We start from the raw sequence: 27,742 nt of genomic DNA, 5'->3' as shown, positions 1-27,742 counted from the left end.
GTTTAAATAGTGTGCTGACCGCCACTTGGTCTATTCGAAGCTTGCCTACGAGGTGATTTTTTTTTTTTGTAACTTTTTATTATTTGAAACACAAAGAAACAAAACATCAAACAAACAAGCAAGGCAGTACAGTAATAATACAGCCATTAGGTCTGTGCTCAAGGAGGACGGGAGACACATGATAGCAGGAGAAAAAAGTATTTGAATACAGATGAGGGGAGGGAGGCAGAGTTGCATATGAACAGTACGATATACCACAGCTGGAAGGGATGTAGGTCAGGGCAACTGAGGAGGACTCTGGGTAGCGGTGAGCGGGGGTGTACAAATATCTCCACGGTATGAGTTCCAAGGAGTCCAAATTACGAGGTGATTTTTAAATTTAAGATATTCAGTTGCCACTTTTTTATTTGAGCATTTTCCTATCAGGTGCATATCACATGCCTTTTAAAAACATGATTCATCCTAAAACATAGCAGCATTTCCCTTTCCTCTATTGCACATTATCCTGTGTCTCAGGCGATGTGGAAAGAGTGGGTGTGTGTTTATTAATTGTTGAAGCGCATTTTCGATTATGAAATAAATGTTGTGTAAATGTATTGTGGTAATTGGGTGCACATATGACTTCATGTCCGCTGATTTTTTCTTAATGTATTTTGTGCCATTGTCTTTGTGTGTGTATATTCTTTAAGCTGTCCATCATATTAGTGTTTTTTTTTTCCTGCACGTTTTAAGATTCTTCAAATGCACTGCGTGCGACTGCATTGTGGCCCCCGTTCGATTTTATGTATCTAAAAGTCCAATGAATGAATAATTGTCGTAACAAATAAATATTATGTTACATTTTAGGGTGATTCTTACAATGGATCTATTCAGTTGTAAGTTAACATACAAATAAAACTTCTTTTTAGCTGTTGGAGTGTCAGAAATAATATACTTTTTAATTATACTTGGCAACTATTGCATATCTCCCCAAAACAATACTTACTTCAGACTGTTTTATATGGTATAGTAGGGGGAACTTGAGTCTGGAGGTCATAACCCATTAACAGTAAAATGTGAAGTCAAAAGATCACAAACAATATTTCTGTCTGCCTCGTGTATATATTTCTGAGTTAATATGTACCATTTAGTAGTGTGTGTATAATCTACGTTTTCTGTTTTCAAAGAAAAAACACAACTGGACAATAATTTATTAAGTCATATTATTGCATGCCCACAGGTATACATTACTCACCCACAGCACCTCCTCTGAGTACCTTACAATGCTCTGCATGACTGCCATAAAAAAAGTCAAGTGCTACAATGGGGTGCTTCGTTCTCAGTAAGATAGAATTGTGGACTGATTACTTGTGCAGATCTCACATCACGCAGAACTAATAACACAGTTTCTAACATGCATTAAACATGGTGCACAGAAGCACAGGCTGCGGTGCAACGTGGCTAAAAAACATATACAAAGCCAACAGATTTCACATTTGCGAAACCTATTGACTTTGCCAATGCTTGTTTAGTAAGTATGAGTACATCTTCATTGATTGGTAAGATAGCATATGTGGATGGGTGAGTGGGTTAACACAAAGAAGAGTCCATAGAGGATTTATGGATAAACTGAGTGTGTTAATGAGTAAAGAGGTTGGTGCATGGACGGGTGGATGAGAAATTTGATCCCTAGACGGATGTATGTATGACATGTATGCATGAATATGTGAAATGGGGGGGAAAGGCAGTGTGTTAATGGGATGAAGGCGGTGTTTGCGGCAATGGCAGTCTGCTGTTGAAGACAGACAGTTTGTGGGGGTAGAGCAGTGTCTAGTTGAGCTGGTTTTTTGGTGGATCTGGAAAGTCCGAGCAATATATAAACATGCCTTTAAATTCTGTGTTTATCCTGTTACATATACTCTGCTTCAAGGACAGAGGTTAAATGTCAGGCCGTGTCTTATGGAAAGTTGCTCCTTATACTTTTAAGACACAGGGATTGGTGTTTACTTTTCTTTCTCTGATTACAAAGTGAGAAGAGTTTTCAAAGTGAATTATGTGACAATCTTGCTGGAGTAAAGGGAGTGTTAAAAAAAGACATACTTCCAGCCTTTTCTTTTTCAACACACGCAAAAATGTAAATACCTGTAAATTAACTGTATGCATTCAGCAGTTAGGAAAGCAAACATTAAGTACATTTTTTGTAATTTTGTAGTGGGCTGGAAACGGAGATTTTAATCAGATTAAAACAGTTCAATACACTTTACTTGGTGATGCTCAAATGATAAATATTCACACAGACCCATTTTTCACACATTATCATGTGTGCGCTATATCATTTTATTAGTAAAACTGTCTGTGCATTTTCCATTTCAATGGAAAATGTGCTCTCTGTAAATAACAATGTATGACCCCACATTACTTTAGTTGCATTCAAAAATGGCCCCATCTTGTGAAAATTTGTCATTCTAAAAATTGGGTTGTGGTTCTAAAGTGTTGGGAAGCACTAGTGTGCGGAATATGTGCGGCAGAAGCAGTGTGCACAGAGCATGTGTAAAGAGTACAAATTGTGGTGTTTATTGGGTGAGTGCAGGTCAGGATCATTTTTAGGAGTGGAGCCCTCCTACTTTAGCCTTGGGAAAGGAGTGGCACCATCTGTCAAAATGTTTTATTATTTCATACTTAAAGTGCACATAAGCTGCTTCTGCGTAAGGGTCTAGCTCATTTTTTCCCCTCCTGGTAACAGTAATAAAGTGTAATATTTGCCCAACTGAAAGCAAATATGTTTTGATGGCTGATACAGTGAAAATCTCATTTCTGCTGAGCAATGTCTCTAAGGAGCAAGAGTGAGGGGCAAACATTTGGCACTTTTCTTACGACCATGTGCATTACTAATCTGTGAAGTGTTTAGCAGCACATAGTTAAAATTTCCAATTACCTGCACTAACGGAAGAAAATACCAGACCAATGGGTTTTGGATCACATTTAATTCAGCCACACACGTTTCTCCTTAGTCCGGAAGAAGTCATGAGAATGGAGACCTATCCTGTATCTAAGGAAACTCAACAAATATTTCAGGAAGTAGACATTCCACATAGTCACACAACAGTATATCCTGCAGCTTCTAAACCAGGGAGATTATATGACCTTGTTAGACTCTAGGATGCATATTTTCATGTCCCGAAACACACACAACATCAAAAATATTTAAGATTCACAGTACCAGCAGCCATTATCAGTTCAAAGTCCTCCCATGCGGCCTCAAATCTGAACCTCACATTTTCACAAAGTGCCTGGCTCCAGTAGTGGCATCCTGAAGACAAGCAAAGTACCAAGTTTTTCTGTACCTTGACGACTGGCTAGTCAAGGCACCTTCCTTCCAGTCCGCGCAGAGGTCAACCTACGCCTTTTCAGCAAATTGGGCCTTGCACTGATTCCGCAAAAGTCAACCCTTCTGCCATCCAAGAGGACAACACTCTTAGGGGCTACACTGGATACTGTGCTGAACAAAGCATATCCCACACCAAAAAGACTGACAAGATTTCTGTTTGCCTCTACAAATCCCTGCTAGGGATGATGTCCTTTTGCATTCTCTTGGTTCCATTCTACCGCCTGCGAATGTGACAATTGCAAGAGGAATTGGATATGCACTGGATCCAAACACAAGGCTCTCTCGACTATACCATCAAGGCCACCCCAGGGATGTGTACAGCTCTGTCTTGGTGGACTCGAGGCAAATCTCGCAGTACAACTGTCATTTATAGTGCAAGCTTCCCGGTTGATCATCACAACAGGCGCTTCGTTAGAAGTCTGGGGCGCTCATCTGCAAGTCCTCCGTGTCAGCAGCAAATGGGAGCCCTCTCAGCTCCTTCTTCACATCAACCTGCTAGAACTCAAGGCAGTACATCTAGCCTTACAAGCCTTCCTGACCAGGATAAGCAAATCTGCAACGCTTATGCGCACAGCCAACACCACAACCATGCACTATATTAACAAACAAGGTGGCACAAGGTGTCAAGCGTGGTCCCAAGAAGCACAGAGAATTTTTAAGTGGTCGATCCATCACCAAATGAATCTGAAGGCAGAACATGTGCCAGGGAGGCAGAATGTCATAGCAGAAACTCTAAGCAGAATGAGAACAACGTGCAATGAATGGGAGATGAACCAGGATGTCCCAGAGGAAATCTTCCATCAATGGGGCTGACTGAATCTGGACCTGTTTGCATCATCCCAGAACTGTAAATGCTGGTTCTACGCAATCTGGTATCCACAACCAGGGTTGTGGAGGAATGAGTTTTTGTTCGCATGGTTCGGAATCTTTGCCTACCCTTTTATGTATCTGTGATTTGGGTGATTTGTCGGAAGAAGGTCATATTAGATCCTTCACATACAGATGAGAAAGGAAATACGGCCTTCATAAATCACAGTTCTATCAATTACTAGAACTAATTCACACTTTGTGGTACCATGGAGTTTATTAGTCAACTGAATGCCAGAGGAATCTCACATATTTACTTCTCATTATTAGCGAACACGCTTGATTTCTTTGCAGAGTTGCAATCCCATCAGGAACAAGACTTGGGTCCTTTGAAAGAGCATAAATGGACAGAGGCGTAGTTGGCTCCCCGAGAACTGGCTATATTGACCAAGCTCTGCTTGATCCAAATTAAATACATCCAGAACGCATCTGGTGGGTGGGCAAGTCCCCCAAATGTCATTGATGTGCTGAGGTGGTAGGCGATATCTTTCATAAGGTCTGGGGCAGAATATTGCACGCATTCCCACTGGAGTGCTGAGGTGGCGGTCTCCTGAGATGGAGATTCTAGGGCTCCACGAGGAATTGGGAAACTCCTTTAGTGTGGGGTCTCAAATACGACTGGGGGTCGCCAGAAGAAATATTGCCGCATCCTTGCACTCAGACCATGCCCATCCAGTAGTAGAATTTTTAAGAGGAATGGGAAGATTTTCTTGGAGTGAAGAACTGATTTTATCAGGTAGGGGGATTTTGGCACGAGCACAAAAATGTGGAGGGCCCTTGTGGGATCACTTCCATATTTTTTTTTTTACCATGAATAACTGTAAACTGTCCACCAATTCTGGTAATTCTTGATTGCAGGCAGAATCTTCTAAATTATGATTCAGAATGTTTGATATGTGAAGTTGTGTATCTACACATATTTGTTGTTTCCTGTCCATTGTGTAACATCAATGAAATATATTTATAAAAAACAAAAAGATGCTACTGCATGAAATGTAGTCACACGGGGCTCAATACAAAAATATGCCACTTGGATTTTCACTTAACTATGCACTATACAAAACGAGCAATTGCAATGCAGTAGGTCTCGTATTTACGCGAGTTTCAGCTATTGACATTGTAAATAACCATGCCTTTTATTTTTGTTTTTGTTTTTAAAACATAAATAAAAGGCATTGTCATTTACAATGCCAATAGCTTAAACTCGCGTAAATGCAAGACCTTTTGCATTTCAAATGCTTGTTATACTTATTGTTAACACAATATAGCCACTTCACAGTGCTGTGAACACCAAGTGTTACTATTACTTACTTTAACAGTACTCGTATAGTCCGCTTTGGAAGGATGAAAGGCTGACCTAGTTATTCAAAGTTTCAACTCACTGCTACCTCAAGAAACACGACAAAAGCGTAAAGCGCCTAACTCGCTCAACTAGGAGTTTATGTGTAATACAGCACTTCCATGTGGTGGGTGAAGACGTGTGAGAGACTGAGCCGTTGTGCATCAGTAGCATTTAGGAAAGAAATCAAGATTGTAGAAATTATGTTGTCATTTTCACCTGTTTGCTTGACACTTCTTTCCCTGCACACTTACACTACATATGCTTTAATAGTTGTAGGCAGAGGGAGCTTAAGTGCTCAGCTAAAAATAACAAGAATCTGGTCACGTGCCGAAGCCGTGATCAGAAGTCAAGCCTTCAACTTCCACTTCATATTGAGCCATGTGTTTCAAGACGCTTTAAGTAGTAATTTACTTTATCACTCTCTATAGGATGTAGTGCTGTGTCGACTGCAAAACCCCTAGTGTGACGGCGCACGATTTTCACCTTCTGCTAAACAAAATATGCCCGGCAGCTGACATGTTTACAGGTATCTAGCCAAGGACGCACTGCCTTCTGCTCCACTCACCCTTCCTGCATGGCCCTCTCCCTATCTGCAATGTGCTGCAGTGACATTATGTCACAGTTGTACACGATCACCCTTTGTGCCTGCCTACTTCCCTCCTCGTCACTTCGACCTGTACGTGTGCCTACAAGCACTGTCCGAAAATGACTCTCAGTAAACAAAAGGCATGCCTACTGGCTTTGGCCATCACCAGAACAATCTGTTTCAAAGCACGGCTCACATTTCAAGCTTGTGGTTTTATTAACACACATTTCCTTTTTACACTACAAAGTCCCTATAGTCCCTCTTTAATGCACAGCTCATCTGCTTAAGCCACTCTCTCGACTTCCGGAAGAGGAGCCTGGTCCTCGACACTGAACAAAAAAAAACTTTAAAAAACACAACGGGGAGAAATCAGCTTTTGTTCGCTGTCCCAGCAAGAATCTAACGGGGATCTGGCCTTATGTTTCTTAATCCTCAGTTTATCCCTGCACTGACGGTGCTGGCACGAGGCATGAAAACCCCCAGCTGTGAAACAGGGCCCATCATTAAACAACTGTCGTTGGCTACAGCCTTGTTGGCTATTGTCCAAGTTGACTCGTCTGCATCATGAATGTACTGTCAACAGGCCACGCACTCTGGGTAAGAAGCTGAAAGTCTCCCAGGCTCTGAAAGCGCTTGAGCTCATTCTGACAGGAATCACAGCACTATACAGTGAACATGACTACCCAAGTGTTGGCAGAGTGGCCCTATCCTCGACATGCGATGCTTCCAGCAGAGTATGAACAGCAAGGTCCAGGGCTAAAGGCGCCATCCATCCTATCTTTGAAAACAACATTTGCAGAATCGAATGAAAAAAAAGAATAGTGCTTAACGACTAATGAAGGAGGCAGTCTAACGCCACAAGTAAAAGATCCAGTCCTGATGGGCGGTCACAAAAGGAGACAGGGTGGTAACAAGGAGGGACTAAGAAGCCTCATCAATCGGAAGCAAACATTTACAATGGACGATGACGCCAGCCAATGAAAAATATGGGCGGGACTTCCACTCCACTTTTAAAACATACCCTACTACAGTATGTTTCGCAAAGCGAGCAGCGCATGCGCTGCAACGCTAGGCTCGACCTAAAAATCGAAAAGACTGCAAAACCTTATCTACGTAGTTCCTCAAAGTGTCTCATAAGCCCCAGTGTTGTCTTGCGCATTGCACATCACACACCCTCCATTAGCTGTTTCTGTGTGGGTTTATGACACCAGATTTGAACAAAAAGTTGAAACTATTTTTTGAGTGCACGCGAAAGTTCTGAATATTGCAATGGTTGTTTTGACTTTAAACACAACATAGTAAGTATTTTTTTTATTAGGCAACTGGTACAAAATTACACCATCAAATTCATCACCTGCGCTTTACAAAACTACGGCTTTAGAGCACGAGCCAGTGATCCACTCTGTACACACATCATCACATACTAATGAACATATGTCCCATAATTGTAAAAAGAACATGCATATAGCACGTTTGTCATTTTCACTGCACTCGTTTGTCATTTTCACTGCACTCGTTTGGCATATTCACTGCACTCGTTTGGCAACATTAAGATTAGCCCTCTTCACATACTCAGTTGCACTTGTTCCTCTGCAGTGGCTATTCAAGGTAGGGATGTGTCTGTAGTTTAATAGTTGGAAAACAATTCTTTATTTCTGGAAAATCATAGGTTTACTCTTGAAGTCGCCTCTTCTGGAGTTAATTTCATAGTTTTTTTTCTTGAAACTTCACAAAGGGTTCAGTGAGTGCACCTGGGATGTGCATCAGTTTCAGGGTCGCAGTACTACTACTTGGAAACTTTTATGATTTCCTGTCTATGACCATTTCCTGCACCTCTTCGAGTTTTGGTTGGGTGTCTCTTGCATTTATCACCTTGGAAACATTGTTACTACTCTTTTTTTTTTTTTTTTTTTTTTTTTTTCTTTTTATTAACAACATTAAGGGTGTAGCAGTGATCACATTAATGATACATTGTAGTCACATGTGGTTACTACTCTTCTTGATGGAATTAAATCACGGGCCATTTTCATGGTGATATTTGGCTAACAGCATTTTGTGACTCCTCACAAAAAAATGTTTGTGGGTGTTTCAAAGTTTTTGCGGAATTCCCCCCACGAAGCGCCTACTGCCTGCCCATTGGAGATTTACTTCCCCCAAAAAATGTGTGTCAATCTTTTAGCAAATTAAATCGTTTGTGAAATCTTTTGGCAAATTAAATCATGTTAGTGAAATATTTTGGCAAATTCAATCATGTTGGTGAATCACAAAAGTGGATTTACAGTTGTAAGAGGTGTTTTTATTTGTAGAACTTACATGTGCTAACAGCTTTGTAACATGGGCCTTAAATACTTTTGATCCTGTCAACCGGGAGCTTCTCAATTTTTTTTTTTTTTGCTCCTGCTGAAATTCAACACCTGCAGGGAGCCAAAGACTTGGTTAGAGGGAACACCTAATATTGTCTTGTGACCTTTATCATGAATTTTCGTGTTGACACAAAAATCGAAGACTGATCAAGACTTCACAGAGGGGCTCTTGGAATGTGCTCCCCCCATCTGGTGTCGGCTCAGATAGACTATTTTGTTTTACAAGCAAGCACAAGTTCTCTTCCAGGGGATCCTCATCAATTGTCATGTATTCCTATCGGTTCTGAATCGATCCCCCTATTCCTGACCCTATTCTAGTTAAACAAACCAACAAGTTAACTAGCAGTCAGCCCATGAGGCAGAAAACCCCCATGATGCAGATACCGTTATCTGACGCAGTCACACTACGGCACAGGAACGTGTTATCTGATTAGGTCATAACGCTTGCGATCTAATTAGACAAGCGATATTCCTCCAGCCCCTGATAAGGCATACGGAGTTCTCAAAACAAATCAAACCTATGACAACCTGGGCAAAACCCTGCGGCCATTGTTTTGATTTCACAGAGAACTTTAGTAAAAGAATGTGCTAACGAGCAAGTCGTATGACATCTTTATTGACGTATCTATGTCCATCCTTATGTCAATCTCGGCACCTTAAAGGTATAAATATTACCGATCTTGCCATATGCAAACACACGCGTGGTGACGAGACGGAGCAGCCATACTTGCCGAAGCCGAGAGCAGAGCAGACCCCGCTGGCAGCAGCCCCGCCTTCCTGACGCGCTGAGAGACGCGCTGCTTTCTCCTGCCGAGAATCCAGCCCCGGCGTTTCTGGGCAGCCCTCGCAGGCCGCCTGGAATATCGAGACCAGAGAGAGAGATACCATTCCTCATTCATCCTAAATTCCAGGTACAGAACTGAATAACCCCTCACAGAGAATTCTTTAGTTATTCACTTGGCAAAAACAAACTTAACTTAAACTGTAACTTTCTATTCCCGCCCACGTATTAGACTTAGGTCAGGTACACGGGGTAGGCGTATCTAGAAACACCAGTTGAGTACGTTTAGTCAAATGTATATGTGTATGTAATATATTTTATTCATTTTAAAACATCTTATGGCTTAGAAACCATATCAATGGTTTTACAGTATTATTTTATACTATTGCTTCTAATGTATGCACTTTACTTAACTATAAGTATTGCAATAATATCGATCCATTTCTCTTGTATGAGAAAAGAGACTGATCAATAAATGACACCTTTTTATTGAACACGCCCGTCTCTTCCTTTTCTCTACAATCTGATGAGACTAAGAATGCACGTACTGACTGAGTAAAATAAATTGCCTTTTGTTCACACGACTCTCGAGATTGACTCTTGATTAGGGGAGAGCAAAGTTGTCATGTTCTATGGTTGTCAGAAACTAAATCCCTTCTTGTCGAATCAGGGAAGTTAATTCCTCCTTGAACATTCGAGAAAGTTTCTAGCGAACTCTGAGCTACGCTGGCAAACCCAAAACTTTAAGTCTAGTATCGACAGTAGTAGACCTAGTTAACGTCTGGCCTAGGCCTTTACTGCTGTAGGTATTATTCCAATGCGCAGAGCTTATTGGGAAGATAGGAACTACACTACATGGCGCCCAACGCGTTTGGAAAGGGCGATAAAACTAACGTAAGACATTTAGAGTAACTCAGTCGTGCTTTCTCACTCAGACCCCTTTTCCCAAATACTCCAAAGAAGTCTGGAGTGGGTGAAAGGTTATATCCGCCAGACCTCGCAGGAGGGAACTCCTATGTATGGTTCTTGGTTTAGTCAACGTTGAAGGATACACTGTTCCAAAATATTGTGCATCTAATCTTTGTTCCATAAGAAACCTGATCTGCAAACAAACAAAATAAGCTTCCTGTCGGTAAAATGGCAGAGAGTGATGATGAAAGAGAGGCAGTTAGATTAGCAACTGAACTCGCAGATGCTGATGCTACCATGCAAGCAGCAGACGCGGATATAATACTCATTCCGGTCATCAAAAGGAGATCTATAACTCTAAAACTTATAGAAAATGGACTGACACCTAGAGGTGGCACAGTCATATTCGTAATTGAGGCACACGAATATCGGCAGACAGAGGTATACTATTCATGGATACATTTTCCAGCAGCAAATGCTGTAACAAAGTACTTCCACTATTACAAAATAGAGGAACCTCCTGAAATGTACACTCCTTTCGAGGAGGTGGAAGTACCACTCAAATTCCAAGAGCATTTGCTCTTATTTGATGGCGCCCTAAAACATAACAATCACATCACCAGGCTCGGTCCTTTAGGTAGACCAGGAGCAACGTGGCCGGTCTTAGCCGGATACACACCACACCCAGACATCGAAGGGATGTCTACAGGAGAGCTGTTAATACAGCTAAAACAATTACTAAAAATTCATAGACAATTAGTCCAATATGTAATGCGGACTTCAACAATTCAGCCAGCGATTAAACTTCCACAGCTGACCCCTCACCAGGGGAACACAAATAAAATTACACCACAGAACATCCAATCCTGCCTAGGTAAAGTACCGGCTAAACGGGAACAAATACCATTCTGGTTGGCACAGAAAATTACCCAAATAGAGGCGGTGTTTCCTGACACCACCCCGCTAGAAAAACACAGGATTCTGACTATCTGTCTTCCAATGGGAATCGCACCACACATTGAGGACTGTGACACGGGGGGTACAGTCTTTGCTTCCATCTACACAAAAACGCACGGTGTTCCATCAATTTCGGTGATACCAGATGTGCTAAAACAAATTCAAGACGAATATGGTCCTGAACCCGCTTTAACTCTTGGTATGAAATTACTGAAAGACTTCAAGCAGGTCTCGGCTATATTATTAGCCAATATAAAAGGTGAAGCAGCGAACGTGGCGATCCGCCAGAGGTTAAAAGAGACAGATATAGCAGACCAACCAGCTGAAATTGCCAGAATCATAGAAAAATCTTATGAGGAACTAGGTAGAGATAGTTTAGGTGGAATACCAGTAAAACCGCAACTGACTGAAAGTCCGGAAAAAATATTTTTTAATAATAATTCACCAAAAAAGAACTGGGATGGAAATAAACAATCCAATCCTAAAGAAAAGAAATTCCAGTCCAGAGGAAGGTCTCCTAGGCGAAGAGAAAAATCTCCAAACCGAAGACAAAGGTCACCGCAGAGTGACCCCTCTGGGAATAGATATAACCTTAGAAATAGGGATAATATAAAAAAACCTGATAGATATCAAGACATTGATACACGTCCCTCTCAATCTTTTCAGACTTCCTCGCAGAAATCGGAAAGAAGAGGACGATCAGAACAAAGAGAAGAGCACGCCAAGTCCAAAGACAAGGAACCTGCTCAGCTAAAAAAGAAATTACAATTTCCAAAAAAGAAGGTAGCCAGTATCAAGGTAGTTAACAATGCCGAGAATACTGAGGACACAACTGAAAAACGGAGAGTGGGCTCAGACAATGCTAGACAGTGCAGCTGAAGTGAGCATAGCTCGCAAAGTCCTTATGAATCATCTGGAGACAGTGGACACGAATGAATATCTTCAAGTGGAAACTGCGGACACCAGAGTTAGCAAACCCCACAAGATATACGAGATAACATTACGTATAGAGGGAGATAAGACTAGAAAAATAAGGGGACTATTTTGGGATAATCTCTCCAAGGGCTATGATATCCTTCTAGCTGAAAAAGACTGGCCACCAGAGTTTGTCAGGGAGTGCCCTCATGGCGAAGAAGTAATTATGCCTGCCTTCTCAAATCAAATTCCAATTCATAAAAAATACACACTTGCTAGAAAGTGGGCAGTGGCTCTAGCACCTGCTTTATATAAAAATCATGTAGGATGGGATGAGGATTCTCCTCCTCACAAAATCCAGTTAAAATCACAACCTACTGCACAAAGGCAGTACCCAATTAAGCAAGAAGCTAAAAAACAGGTAAATGAAATACTAGATCAGCTAGAATACCAGGGGGTGATTGAAACTTGCACCTCACAAATGAACAATCCTTTGTTTCCGGTCTCCAAACCAGACAATTCATATCGTCTAGTTTTGGATTACCGACACCTTAACACATGTTGCAAAACTTTTGCAGTGCAAAACTCACACAGTGCTGCACTAATGAATAACATAGTGCGCAAAAAATACAAAACAACCTTGGACATCTCCAATGGATTCTTTTGTCAAAACATAGCACCAGAGAGCAGATATTTAACTGCATTCTCAGTAAATGGCACTCAAAAACAATTCTGTCGGTTAGCCCAGGGGTACAAGAACAGCCCGGGGGTATTCTCAGCGAGAGTAACAGAATTACTACAACTATATGATGATGAAGCATTATCTTATGTCGATGACATTTACTTAACAGATGATGACTTGGAGACTCACTTGAAAAGAGTGAACACCATAATACTTGGGTTCGCAGCAGAGGGTTACAAATTCAACTTTAAAAAGTCCAGAATTGCCCATCTGACGGTCCTATTCTTAGGATATGAATTATCAAGTGAAGGCAAAAGCCTGGCTGACAATTTCCTAGAGAAATGTGCCGTACTCCAAGCACCTAGAACACTAAAAAACTTAGTCGATTCTAGGCTTCCTAAATTTCGGAAGAACATACATTGCAAATTACGCAGAAAGGGTCAAACCCCTTTATGATCTAATTAAACCAGACTTTAAAAGATCCAGTTGGACTCCAATACACACAGAAATTTTGAGATCCTTACAAACAGACATGCTAATTAAAACAAAATTAGAAACACGTGATAACACACGCAATCTTGTGATTCGAGTCATCCCAGGGAGATGCGGATTCACATACCTGACCTCTAATGAGGGAGAAAAGGTACCAATTGCATTCAAATCACACTTGTACACAGAAGCTGAACAGAAATTCAGCAACAAAGAAAAAATTGTTCATGCAGTTCAAACCGCAATAGCTAGAGAAAAAGACATAGCTGACGGTAGACATATCACAGTCAGAACAGCTGAATCAGCCTTTGAGGCATTAACAACACCGTGTAATTTACCAACAACAACATTGGAACCAGAATGGTTACAATGGGTGAATTCAATCAGAACGGACAAAGTATACTACTACTTTGATCCAGAACTAGAAGAAATGGAAAATCTAGAATATGAGAAAACATATCCTCTGCCAACCGACATTCTGCCTCTACGACATTACGCCTGTGTAATCTATACAGACGGACATGCTCAACCCCTCGTTTGGGGAGAACATGCATACAACCCCACATGTGAGATTACAAAAGAAGTGTGGCGCGGAGGTAAACTAAAACCTCTATTAACAAAATCACACTCAGTAGAAACTAATTCAGAACAACAAACTGAAATAATAGCATTGAAAATGGCGCTAGATAATGCGGATCGAGAATTCCCGACACGTATAGTGTCAGATTCATATTACTGCGTCAAATCATATAACGAGGATTTGCAGACATGGATTCAAAACGGTTACAAAGATGACACAGATGCACCAATAAAGCAGAAACTGCTCTGGGAACAAATAGCTCTTTTACAAAAAGAACTACCAAAGACTCACGTGACTCACTCACTGAGTCATCAGCGTGATGGCGTTCACGTTGTAGGGAATTCATTGGCTGAAACAGCCGCAGCGGCAGCCACTAAATCGGCTCCCGTAGTTCGAAAAGAGCGTACATTAAAATACATTGACGGTGAAACAGTGCTGGCGGTGAAAACGTCATCAAAAGGCGACTGCTCAGCGTTACCGATCAACTATCCACTCAATTATACATACATAATCGATGCAAACTCCGTCCCTTTTGCTCGAATCCCTGGAGTGGGGGATAGAGTGATTCCAAACATGGACAGGAGAAACTTGTTAATCGCAGACGCACATATGGGCAAGGGTCTCAGACACCTTAAATTAAAAGATTCTCTGGAAGAATTACAATCACGGTACTGGTGGCCAGGCATGAGCCTGCGTCACACCATGTTTGTAAAAAACTGCCCAGACTGCAACAGAGATCGCAGTGGGGAGAGAACCAGTTTAATACCTCGTCGTTCTACTCCAGGAAAAAACAGGAGTAAAAAGGAAGGGTTGCGATTAACATATACAGGCTAGTTCCACTTATAATGTAGATCACCAGCACTCGGCTGACGTCCGGACTGTTATACAAAGATTTGCGAGTCTAAATGGCATATACGCTAAGCGCATGCTACGTTCGACCATTGTTTTCACTCAAGCCCACCAGCCTGGGGGGAAACATGGCCGAATGAGCATAGTCCAGCGGGAATCTTCTCACTTCCTTCCTGAGGGTACGGGATGGTGTAAAGAAAAAACCAAGGCATAAAGCAATCTATAGCGGAAAGGATATTAGGTTCAAGAGCTGGGTGGGTCAAACATCTAATAAGTGTCCAACGTAGTCTCAATAACTTGCCAAGAAATTCTCTGAAGGGATTCAGTGCGTACGAATTATTATTTGGAACTAGGATGATGATCTCTGACATTGATAGTCAGACTTCAGTGGTGAAAGAAAAAAGCTTTGATATCAAAGACCGTTTGGCTATTTTGCAGGACTTAAACAAAACAAGAAAAGACCTGAGCAACATAATGTTGAAACAACAGCCAACAACCACTGAAGAACCACCACCTGTCCCAGCAAGACCTGTCTGGATTCCAAAAGTCGGGGATCTAGTCAGGGAAAAGATCGCGGTAAAGAAGGAATTTGGGCCTTCTTACAGAAAAGCAGTTCCTGTCTTGTCTGTCAACGGGACAAGATCAGTTGTACTACCGCCACTTGCTGGTAAAAAGGAGAACCGAGTTGTATCCATCGACCTGGTAAAACCACAACATGTGGCCGATAACAAACAGTAGGCCAAGTGGACTCCCAATAAGTAGCAGAACACCAAGGTTTGCTACCAGTACAGAGGTCCTAACAAAGAGGCTCATCACATTCGAAACGCCTACAGAAGAACAACAAGGACTATGCAACAATGCAATAGAACTAAGACCTCTGAAAACCCAAATAAAAACATTTAGCAGAGACACACCAATCTATAATGAAGTACCAAGTGAAAATGCAAGAAACAAAAATCCTGAACCAATTGGAACAATTGACAGAACTGCATCCGGCTACTTCATAAACTTCGATGATTCCTCTGAAAGCCTCAGTGAATCAAAGACACAGCCATCATCAAAATCCTTTAAAGACAAAGCTAAGGAACTTTTGAAACCACTGAAAGAAACATATCTGATTTCCCCATGGATTGAATTTTGGGTGGGTTTTGGTGCATTTATCCTCATACTTTGGCTCATCATGGTACTTACTTTGGGACGCTTCATTGAGGGAAAATATGCTAAAATGGACACAGCAAGTCAGAACATCAACTTGGTCCTCAAACCACACACATCTTCACACGTCGAGAAAAGAGAACTTTCTTCAGCCAACTTCACAGCCAATCCGATACCTGGTGGGGTAGCCTGGGACAACACTGACTATGAAATTTATGGTCCGGTCGAGATCCTGAAATATCCACACCAAATTAAGATCTCCTTGAGTGACTTTGCAAAACCAAACTCATTTGCTGATGATTGGGACTTCGAAAGCATTAATAATATGATGTCTGACTTAGTAATGTCTGCTAAATTTACCAAACATGATTATTTGCAGGGTTCTACAAATTATGACAGTATGTATTGCTATAACCACTATGGTAACCACTTTTTACATAGATCTGCACAACCTAGAAATGTTTTAAATTATAATCAATGGGAACATTGTGCAACACCTCCAAAAGGGAGCTCAAGAACCGTTTACGACAAATATTCATATTTTTCAGGTTTTAACACAAGTAATGCTGAAACATTTTATTTTAAATTGTCGAACAAGACAGGAACCAAAAACATGATAACCAACACAAAATTGTTATATTCAGACTCATTTCTTGAACAAATGAAGACTTTTGGATTTGATTATTGGGACAAAAATGTTGAATTGAAAAGTGTTTGGGGTACAAAAGAATGGCAAGTACAGGGTATAGAAGCTTTGTTTAGAGCCTGCATGATCCCAGAACAAATGATATTTTTAAATGACACTGTTCAACAAACCACCTGTCTTGGCTTAGCCAAAATTAAAGATTTAAATAAACCGTCTATTCCAAAGCCAACAATGTTTAGCAATAACTCTGATACAGATGAAGAGATAGACGTAAACCATATATTAAACCAAAACAGAACACATCCTGATTGGAAACAATGGTTGATCTGGCCCACAGATACAAATAACTGTCAAGACAGATTCCTGAACAAAACACAGGGGTTCAAGATGACCAGGCCAGACCCTAGATATCCCCAAAGACATCACCCAGGGATAATAACAACCTACAGTGTGGGCAAATTGTGCCTTCAATGGCTACAAACTTCCACACTGGCAGAAATTAAGCAACACCTAACTTTACTTACTGATGGTGCTGACTTGCGTGATTTCACTTTGGGACCACGCAAACAGCGTCAAAAGCGTTTCATAGCAGCCTCTGTATATGCAGCATACAATGAGGCCTGGAAGGTTACTCAAATTGAAACAGCAGAGAGAATACGGGAAATTGACCGTATTAATTTGGAAAAATCACTTTCTGTAGTGGACAATGGGTTAATGACTCTGTCCTCCAGAATTTTTTCTTTGGACAGCATTGTGTCTTCAGCAATCGACATATTATCGCAGGACTTACTGTTATTACAACATGGTCAGTCACAATTGCGTTCTATTGTACAGCTTGGCTGGACGTTACAAAATCTGCGTTCAGGCTATGTGCCTTGGCGTTTAATCAACACAACGTCACTATTCCAAATCTTTAACCTTACTGATAGACAAATCGGTATGGCGCAAAAGGGTGCTGATTATACAATCTTGAGCATTGAAAAACTAGAAAGATTACCAATGACAATGTCAGAACGACCTGTCAGTGAATGGATAATACACGGAATCATAAATATTCCAATCTCAACCTTCAGGTTTCAATACTGCCAAAAATATATACAGGCTGGCATGTACGAGAAATTGGGAAAGGGGTACCTAAAAACAACATGGAACCTGCCCTATTCACATGCATGTGTCAGTAATAAAGGACAGAAAGTGTTTCTTAGTGGCAACAATTGTGCGATGTCACTAAGCGGCACGCTTCTGTGTAACGGAATTAGTTTGCATGGAGCCTGTGAAGGGAATTCATACAACCTTTCATGTCACCAGCAAGGCGCACCTGCAACTGAAATAGAACCATTCTTTCAAAGACTCTATAATGGGAGTTACATTCTTATTGTAGACCGCAGATGTTGTAGTCTTATGCCCGGGACTCCTTATCTAGTTACTACGACTGCGAAGGTCAAGTGCTGTGGACGCTCATTGTTCCCCAGCTCCTTCCCAGACAGGGAGGCAAGGGCATGGCCCGATTTGAAAATTACTTCTATTCGAATAGATACTTTAAGCAGAATGAAAACAGTCCTTCTTCAGACGCCTACCAGGCTCTCGTCATCAAAAGAAACGTATGATCTACAAGTCGCAAGGACGACTGCAGAGATACATACATTATTATCAACTAATTCCCCCGTACATTTCGCGGAAATCCTGAATGAAATCTTAAATATTTCTGATACCAATGGGGTCTCAAAGGTATTTAAGACAGTATTTTCGATGGCATTAACACAATTCAAAGCCATACTGGGTATTTTTCCAGATTTCGTCCATTCGATTTTTGGCGGACTTCCCCTGATCCTGGGACTAATTGCAGGAATCCTATTCTTAGTCCTTATTTTTCGTTATGGGAACCCATGTCACAGACAAAACTCTTGCGACAAGGGAAGAAACAATCCTAGCCATTGGATACCGGGACCGGATATCAAAAATCCTGGGACTCTCCCGGCTTAGAGACCTGAACATGACTTGGTTTCTATCATTTCGACCAATGTGGCAAAGATGTGTTTTACCTGTATTGAGGTGTCTGCTATGCGGAGAAGAATGCGTGTTAGACACCTGTCTGACGCTACAATCGGATGCGCCGATGGATGCAGAAACATTGTTGAGCCCGATCAAGGTTCATGCTTTGTGCTGCCCTCAAAGGCTACCAATCCTGATGACGGCATTCGTGGAAGCTTCACCACTACGATTGATGGGTAGTGAAGTTCAAGATGAAAGCAGCATCGAACAGGTACGACCTTCTGTCAGTAATGCAAATCAGAATGTCAATGGAGACAATCATGCGCAAGAATGCATGATTACACCTATTTCCGAGTTAGTGGAACTTTCCCAGGAAGCTGTTGACAGTTTTTTCGAAAGCCTAAATGATATGATGTTCTCACCCGAACAGAAATAGAGACTTTTGAGCAAGCTCGCACACGGCGTTCCCTGAATTCGGCCTTCAACTTTAAAAATAAAGTCACATGAACATTTTCGCTCCAGTTCACGGACAGCAGTTTTTCCAGCAGCCCCAAATATTTTTGCATATTTTTCGGGACACTATCTTCTGCTTAAAGTAAGAACTATTCTTAGAAAACTAAGGTTTCTAAAATTTTGATAGCTTATAGACATTAGCTGCCCGCTGGCATGTTCATAAAGATATTTTATTCTGTGATGGAATGGTCTCGAAACTTTTTTCTGTAAGAAACCATTTCATGTGTAATTCTCATATACCGAATAAGCAATAATGTATACAAATGCGATTACTTTGGCATTTTTCTACAGCTTGAGTGCATACAATATATATGTCTGCAATTTTTCCGTATATTTGGAAATTTCAAAATGCATTTATGTATTTTGGGGTGGTAAGGTATACACACTACTCTATAGTATGTTGTACTATGTTATACTATGCCTAGATTAGTAAATATGTCCATAGTTAGCGTGGAGTGGGTGTCATGTATTCCTATCGGTTCTGAATCGATCCCCCTATTCCTGACCCTATTCTAGTTAAACAAACCAACAAGTTAACTAGCAGTCAGCCCATGAGGCAGAAAACCCCCATGATGCAGATACCGTTATCTGACGCAGTCACACTACGGCACAGGAACGTGTTATCTGATTAGGTCATAACGCTTGCGATCTAATTAGACAAGCGATATTCCTCCAGCCCCTGATAAGGCATACAGAGTTCTCAAAACAAATCAAACCTATGACAACCTGGGCAAAACCCTGCGGCCATTGTTTTGATTTCACAGAGAACTTTAGTAAAAGAATGTGCTAACGAGCAAGTCGTATGACATCTTTATTGACGTATCTATGTCCATCCTTACGTCAATCTCGGCACCTTAAAGGTATAAATATTACCGATCTTGCCATATGCAAACACACGCGTGGTGACGAGACGGAGCAGCCATACTTGCCGAAGCCGAGAGCAGAGCAGACCCCGCTGGCAGCAGCCCCGCCTTCCTGACGCGCTGAGAGACGCGCTGCTTTCTCCTGCCGAGAATCCAGCCCCGGCGTTTCTGGGCAGCCCTCGCAGGCCGCCTGGAATATCGAGACCAGAGAGAGAGATACCATTCCTCATTCATCCTAAATTCCAGGTACAGAACTGAATAACCCCTCACAGAGAATTCTTTAGTTATTCACTTGGCAAAAACAAACTTAACTTAAACTGTAACTTTCTATTCCCGCCCACGTATTAGACTTAGGTCAGGTACACGGGGTAGGCGTATCTAGAAACACCAGTTGAGTACGTTTAGTCAAATGTATATGTGTATGTAATATATTTTATTCATTTTAAAACATCTTATGGCTTAGAAACCATATCAATGTTTTTACAGTATTATTTTATACTATCGCTTCTAATGTATGCACTTTACTTAACTATAAGTATTGCAATAATATCGATCCATTTCTCTTGTATGAGAAAAGAGACTGATCAATAAATGACACCTTTTTATTGAACACGCCCGTCTCTTCCTTTTCTCTACAATCTGATGAGACTAAGAATGCACGTACTGACTGAGTAAAATAAATTGCCTTTTGTTCACACGACTCTCGAGATTGACTCTTGATTAGGGGAGAGCAAAGTTGTCATGTTCTATGGTTGTCAGAAACTAAATCCCTTCTTGTCTAATCAGGGAAGTTAATTCCTCCTTGAACATTCGAGAAAGTTTCTAGCGAACTCTGAGCTACGCTGGCAAACCCAAAACTTTAAGTCTAGTATCGACAGTAGTAGACCTAGTTAACGTCTGGCCTAGGCCTTTACTGCTGTAGGTATTATTCCAATGCGCAGAGCCTATTGGGAAGATAGGAACTACACTACACAATAGTCATAAGCATTAGAATATTCCCGCCCATGCGCGGGACCCCGGAAACAATATATTATATGTGCCCCACATATATATAGACATATATATATATAAAAATAAGCAATTGCAGCCAAATAAAACAATAGAGCTGGAATATGCCGTGAAGAATTTCCACCATACAGTGTATTTTGCATTAGAAACATGAGAAACAACACCAATGCTTGTTTAGAAATGGTTTTAATGCTTAGAAAACAGTAGAAATTCTCATAACACACTGTAAGCATATACAGCTCCCAGGCTGCATTGCAAATCCCCAGTCTAAAAAGACTGAAAAGCTAACCTGTAGCTGAATGTACTAAAACTGAAGCCGTGCCTTTAAGGCACCTCTGCCCCTAGCTTCCCATCATGCCTCAGGGGTTACAGTTAGGTCAGTTGTTCTTTCCGGCTCCTTCAGGAAGGACCCTGGATACACAGCTCCACACTTTTCTGCCTTTTTCAGTCAGAAAATCTTCTATAGAACAATTTTTTGATTTACTTTGACTTTTAACATCAGGGTCAAGTAAATAGCTGCTTAGCAGTCGATTTTTTGTGAGGTTTTCCTGTGAGGATGCCCTCATTATTTGATGATTGCCCTTGTGGCCACAAGAAGGCAAAAACAGACTCTCATGAGGTCTGTATTTTATGTTTGCCAGAGGATCATGATCCTAAAGACTGTTCACATTGTAAAAATCTGTCTGACAGGACTCTTAAAGACAGAGAGAGGAACAGGCTCTTTGGTCTGCCCAGAGATCCATGAGAGGAAGATCTACAGAGAGGAAGAGTTCAAAGAGACCCAAACTCCCTCCAAAGGCAAGTCAGAGCGTCCATCAACCTCAGCACCGGGCTCGGCGCTGAAAAAACGGCATCTGATAGACAGTTCGAGAGAAAAAGCTCAGTCGACGTTGGGACCGGCGTCGATGAGGAAAGTTCACCGACGACGAAGAAAGCTCCGCCGTCGTCAACTAGGCGACGATCGGCGTCGAGAGAAGCCACGAGATCGCCGTCGACGAGAAGATCGACGTCAAGATTTAAATCACCTCCGCCGTCGTCAACCAGGCGACGATCGGCGTCGAGGCACAGATCACACCCGCCGTCGTCTCAACGTCGACAGGCTTCTAAGAGTTTGACACCTCCGCCGACGTCTCCACGGAGGCGCTCGGCGTCGAGGAGTAAGAGCCCCCTCGGACGCTCGCCGTCGAGGAAGGGATCGTCATCGACGGCACGTCGGCGCTCGACGTCGAGGATGTTCGATCCTCCGCCGTCGCCACATGTCAGGTCAACGTCGAGGGCATAGTCGACGACAGGACAACGTCGATTGACATCTCCGTCGCCGACAGACCAAGGTCGGTCGACGTCGAGACCTCCGTCGACGGCAGGGCAACGCCGTTCGACGTCGAGACCTCCGTCGACGGCAGGGCAACGCCGTTCGACGTCGAGACCTCCGTCGAAGGCAGAACGACGCCGTTCGACGTCAAGGGAGAAGACTCCGTCGTCGGCTCATCATCGCCGATCGACGTCGAGGGACCACAGGTCAACGTCGAAGCATTCAACATCGAAGGTTATCACTCCGTCGACGCCGCAGAGGCGTTCGACGTCGAGGGAAAGGCTTTTGAGACGTCCTCCAACACCGGTGAGACGGAGATCTCCTTCAGTGCCTTCGACAGTCCTAGTGACACAATCTGCTTCGCACCATTCCTCCTTAAGTGCCTCTGGTTCATCGAGGTCCTCTTCTAGGAGTAGGAGTCCTGTGCAAAAGAGTCCCCAGCGGCGGTACATCACACTGGCAAGACTCTCGCCAAGATGGTATGGTCCGTTGAGTAAATGGAAGGATTCTGGAGCAACGGAGAGACTACAAAGGTACTTGAGTCCAGTCCACAGGTCCCCTCTTCAGCAGCTGGCAGAAGAGGCAGATGGACAGAGTCCTACCATTCACCGATCACGCTCACGAGAGAGAAGATCGGACAGGTCGCATACCCCCAGGGTCTCCCGATCACCAAGGAGGGAACAACCCAGATATCGAACACCGAGAAAGGAGGTACGGACTGAGAGATCGAGATCTCCAGTGCATCAGAGGGAATCACGTTCTCCTCGAAGGGAGGAACGACCTAGGAGATCACCAGTGAGGAAGGAGAATTCTCACCACAGGAGAAGAACTCCATCATCCTCCTCTTCATCTAGATCTTCTAAAGGGGATTACTCTCCAACGCTGGCAGACAGCCCTCGCTCAAGAGCTTCCCCGCTTGACGACGTCAACACGTATCTGGACGTCTTGCAAAGGGGTGCTCACAAACTTAATATAGAGATGGCTATTCCAGAGGTGTCCACTACTGTGATTTTTGAGACCCTTCATCACAAATCATATACACGGCCTTTGCTCCCATTGGTTCCAGGGATAATGGACCCAATCAAAGAGGTTTTCCTCACGCCAGCAACGATCAGGGCAGTACCGGCACGTATCCAGAAGAAATATAGGCCGGCCGACTCAGATCCTATCTTTGTTAAAGGAGAGCCTGCGGCGGACTCGGTTATAGTAGCCTCAGCTAAGAAGAATCACACAGTCGCTCCTTCTTCGTCAGTTCCTCCTGACAAAGACAGCAAGACGCAAGATTCTTGGGGACGCAGGGTATGCAGCACAGCAGCTTCATCCCTGAAAGTCTCTAGTGCATCAGCCCTTCTGGGAAGGTACGATAGAGCCCTATGGGACTCCATGGAACGATTCAAAGGGAAATTGCCCAAGGAGGACCAGAAGGACTTTGAGGAGACCGTGACGGAGGGCTGTTTGGTGGCAAACCAAATGATTAGTTCATCAGCAGATAACGCCCTTCTAGCAGGACATGCCTACTCACATGGGATATGTGCGAGGAGATCCTCTTGGCTACGTTTAACTGGACTCAAACCAGATGCCCAGCAGCGCATCCTCAATCTACCTTTTTCCGGATCTTCACTCTTCGGGGAGCATGCCGATCAGGAAATGACCCGTATGAAGACTGAGTTAGACACAGTGAAGGCAGTTGGTCTGGAAAAACAGAAAGGGCCGTTCAAACGACGCTTCAAGACCAACAAGAACCGGGGAGGCCAACAGAGGGTTCAAACCCCTCAATGGTCTCAAAACAAGCCACAAGGAAAGCCGCAATACAGAGGAGGAAGGTCGGGCAGAGGCAGAGGCGGACATCATCAGTCCTCTACCACGCCTAGAGGAGGCAAGGCCTGAGCAGTGGCTTCCTCTGGCGCAGTTACCCACTCCAGTGGGAGGAAGTGCTGCACATCACCTGGCAGAGTGGGTCAGCATCACAAAAGATCGGTGGGTGCTGAATATACTGCGCAATGGATATGCGCTACGTTTCCGGAAGAAACCACAACCGATTCCTCCAAAAAAGTCTCGCTCGTACCAACTAGAGCTCCTCAAAAGGGAAGTGAGCGTCCTCTTAAAGAAAAACACAATCGAAGAGGTACCCCTATCCCAAAGGGGGAAAGGAGTGTACTCAAGATATTTCCTTGTCCCCAAAAAAGATCAAAAAGGCAAATTCAGACCGATTTTGGATCTTCGACTCCTCAACAAAGTGGTGGTCAAAGAGAAGTTTCGCATGTTGGCACTCCACCAAATATGTCCTCATCTACAAATCGGAGATTGGATGTGTTCGGTGGATTTACAAGACGCGTACTTCCACATTCCTATTACACCAGGTCATCGAAAGTACTTGAGGTTCCTGGTAGGGACCAAGCATTACCAGTACAAAGTGCTTCCTTTCGGACTCAAATCCGCACCAAGGGTCTTCACCAAGTGCATGGCAGTGGTAGCGGCGTGTCTACACCAAAAAGGTCTCTTTGTGTACCCATATCTAGACGACTGGCTCCTGAAGAGTCCGTCCCCTCGTCAAGCCACCAAAGACTGTCACCTGTGTCTCCAACAACTACACAGGCTCGGCCTCCACGTGAACACAGAAAAATCGGTCCTGCAGCCCACGCAAACTATCCACTATCTGGGAGCAGTTTTAGACACAAAGTTAGGAAGAGCGTTTCCTTCGCAGGAGAGACTATCTTCCATGGGGCAAAAATACAAAGTTACTTCAGTTTCCTCGTCCAAAGATGCGAGAAGTAGCGTCTCTATTGGGCTCCATGGCGTCCTGCATCTTCCTAATACCGAACGCCAGGTTGAGGATGCGGCCTCTACAAGAGTCTGTGGAGGATCAGTGGGACCAAGCGACTGGAGATTGGGAGGATCGAATCATCCTGTCTCAAGCAGCACTGACCTCAATACAGTGGTGGACTCGCCCTCGGAATGTCCTGCAGGGAGTCCCTTTTCAGCAACCTCTTCCTTCGCTGTCTGTGGTAACGGACGCATCTCTAGAAGGCTGGGGTGCTCACATGGGTCATCTTCAGATTCAGGGTCGCTGGTCGACCAACCTTCAGACATGCCACATCAACATGCTGGAACTTCGAGCAGTTCATCTGGCGCTCAAAGCGTTCTTTCCAGCAATAACAACGGACAAAATCCTGGTTCAGACGGACAACACTACAACTATGTTCTATCTGAACAAGCAGAGAGGAACTCGATCTCGCCCTCTGTCTCTGGAGGCCCAGACAATCTGGCACTGGCTTCTGGCTCGGGGACTGTCGTGGTAGCAGTACACCTTCCAGGCGAGCTAAACACAAAAGCGGACGCACTCAGCAGGCACTTCGAAGATCAGCCAGACTGGGTGCTAAACGACGAAGTAGTCGAAGAACTCTTCCGTTGCTGGGGTCGTCCAGACATAGACTTATTTGCGGACGACGAAAACGCCAAATGCCACGCCTTCGTGTCCAGGTTCCACCGGCCAGGGACGCAAGGGAACGCTCTCCTGCTGGAGTGGACAGGAATGTTCGCTTATGCTTTTCCCTCTCTGGCACTGATTCCGAAGGTGGTGGCCAAGCTCATCAGATCGAGCATGGACATGATCCTAATTGCTCCGGATTGGCCGCGACAATGGTGGTATCCAGACCTGTTACATCTGTCGCTGTGTCCACACAGACGTCTGCCGTGCAGGCCAGACCTGCTGAGCAAGATGAACGGGAAGATCCTGCATCCCAACCTCCCGTCGCTGAACCTGACTGCATGGCTCCTGAGGTCTTGCAATATGGACACTTAAATCTGCCTCCGGAATGTATGAATATTTTAAGAGAGGCAAAGAGACCTTCCACAAGGGCGTCTTATGCGTTCAAGTGGAAAAGATTTTTCATTTGGTGTAAGGACCATGGCTTTGATCCCACCAAAGGACAAGAAGAGGTAGTCCTTCCATACCTCCTATACTTAGCGACATCAGGGTTGAAATACGCTTCTATTAGGGTTCATCTATCCGCCATAGTAGCGTACAGAAAATCACCTACACAAACATCGTTTTTTCAGGTCCCAGTGGTGAAGGATTTCCTTCAGGGATTAAAGAAGGTCTATCCCCCTGTGAGAAATCCTTCTCCTCCCTGGGAGTTGAACCTGGTTCTCTCCAGACTGATGTCTACACCGTTTGAGCCTATACACAAGGCCTCCTTGCAGCATCTCACTTGGAAGGCGGCCTTCTTGGTGGCAATAACCTCTGCGCGCAGGGTTAGCGAGATACAAGCACTCTGCACCAAGGAACCTTACACTGTGTTTCACCACAACAGAGTGGTAATGAGGGCTCACCCATCTTTTCTTCCAAAGGTTGTATCGGATTTTCATATAAATCAAACGATTACCCTTCCTTCGTTCTTTCCTAACCCATCGACCCCAGCTGAGAGGTCGTTGCACTCGTTAGATCTTAAACGGGTGCTAAAGTTTTACCTAGAAAGAACGAAGGACACCAGAAAGACAGACCAACTCTTTGTCAATTATGGTGCAATGAGGACCGGGTTTGCAGCAGCCAAAAGATCCATCTCCAGATGGATTGTCTCTTGTATCAAACTAGCATACCAGCTGGCTGGCAAACCTTTGTTGCAATCACCCAAAGCTCATTCCACTAGAGGGAAAGCAGCCACAATAGCTTTTTTGCATGACATTCCTATGTCAGAAATATGCAAGGCTGCGACATGGAAATCAGTCCATACCTTTACAAGGCATTATTGCCTAGAGTCTGATTCCAGAGCGGATTCTCAAGTAGGGCAAGCCTCCTTGAGAAACCTATTTGGGTAGAATAAGGACTATTTTTGGGCCTACGGATATGAATGTTATCTGTTGATTCCTTTGCCCGCAGGGATGAGGTGAGGCTCGCTACTCTATTCTAATGCTTATGACTATTGATGAGGATCCCCTGGAAGAGAAGGATTAGTTACTTACCTGTAATCCTAGTTCTCTTCCAGGGGTATCCTCATCAAAGTCATAAGCAACCCTCCCGGCTCCCCGGGCAAAGGACTTTGTTTATTACATAGGAGATGTTTTTTAACCTGTTATTACCATGGTTTGGTTTTCAGTCTCCGAAAAGAACAACTGACCTAACTGTAACCCCTGAGGCATGATGGGAAGCTAGGGGCAGAGGTGCCTTAAAGGCACGGCGTCAGTTTTAGTACATTCAGCTACAGGTTAGCTTTTCAGTCTTTTTAGACTGGGGATTTGCAATGCAGCCTGGGAGCTGTATATGCTTACAGTGTGTTATGAGAATTTCTACTGTTTTCTAAGCATTAAAACAATTTCTAAACAAGCATTGGTGTTGTTTCTCATGTTTCTAATGCAAAATACACTGTATGGTGGAAATTCTTCACGGCATATTCCAGCTCTATTGTTTTATTTGGCTGCAATTGCTTATTTTTATATATATATATATATTTATATATATATATGTCTATATATATGGGCACATATAATATATTGTTTCCGGGGTCCCGCGCATGGGCGGGAATATTCTAATGCTTATGACTTTGATGAGGATACCCCTGGAAGAGAA

General features: G+C 43.3%; 1 protein-coding gene across 1 annotated transcript in view; it reads left to right on the top strand.

The window, feature by feature from the left end:
* The window catches only part of NAGK (N-acetylglucosamine kinase), a 261,040-nt gene that overhangs the window by 102,755 nt on the left and 130,543 nt on the right, over positions 1-27,742 (top strand). The window lies entirely within an intron of this gene.

Source organism: Lissotriton helveticus, chromosome 2_1 (assembly GCF_964261635.1).
Source record: "Lissotriton helveticus chromosome 2_1, aLisHel1.1, whole genome shotgun sequence".
NCBI lineage: Eukaryota > Metazoa > Chordata > Amphibia > Caudata > Salamandridae > Lissotriton > Lissotriton helveticus.
This window is presented reverse-complemented; position numbering and strand designations above follow the sequence as displayed.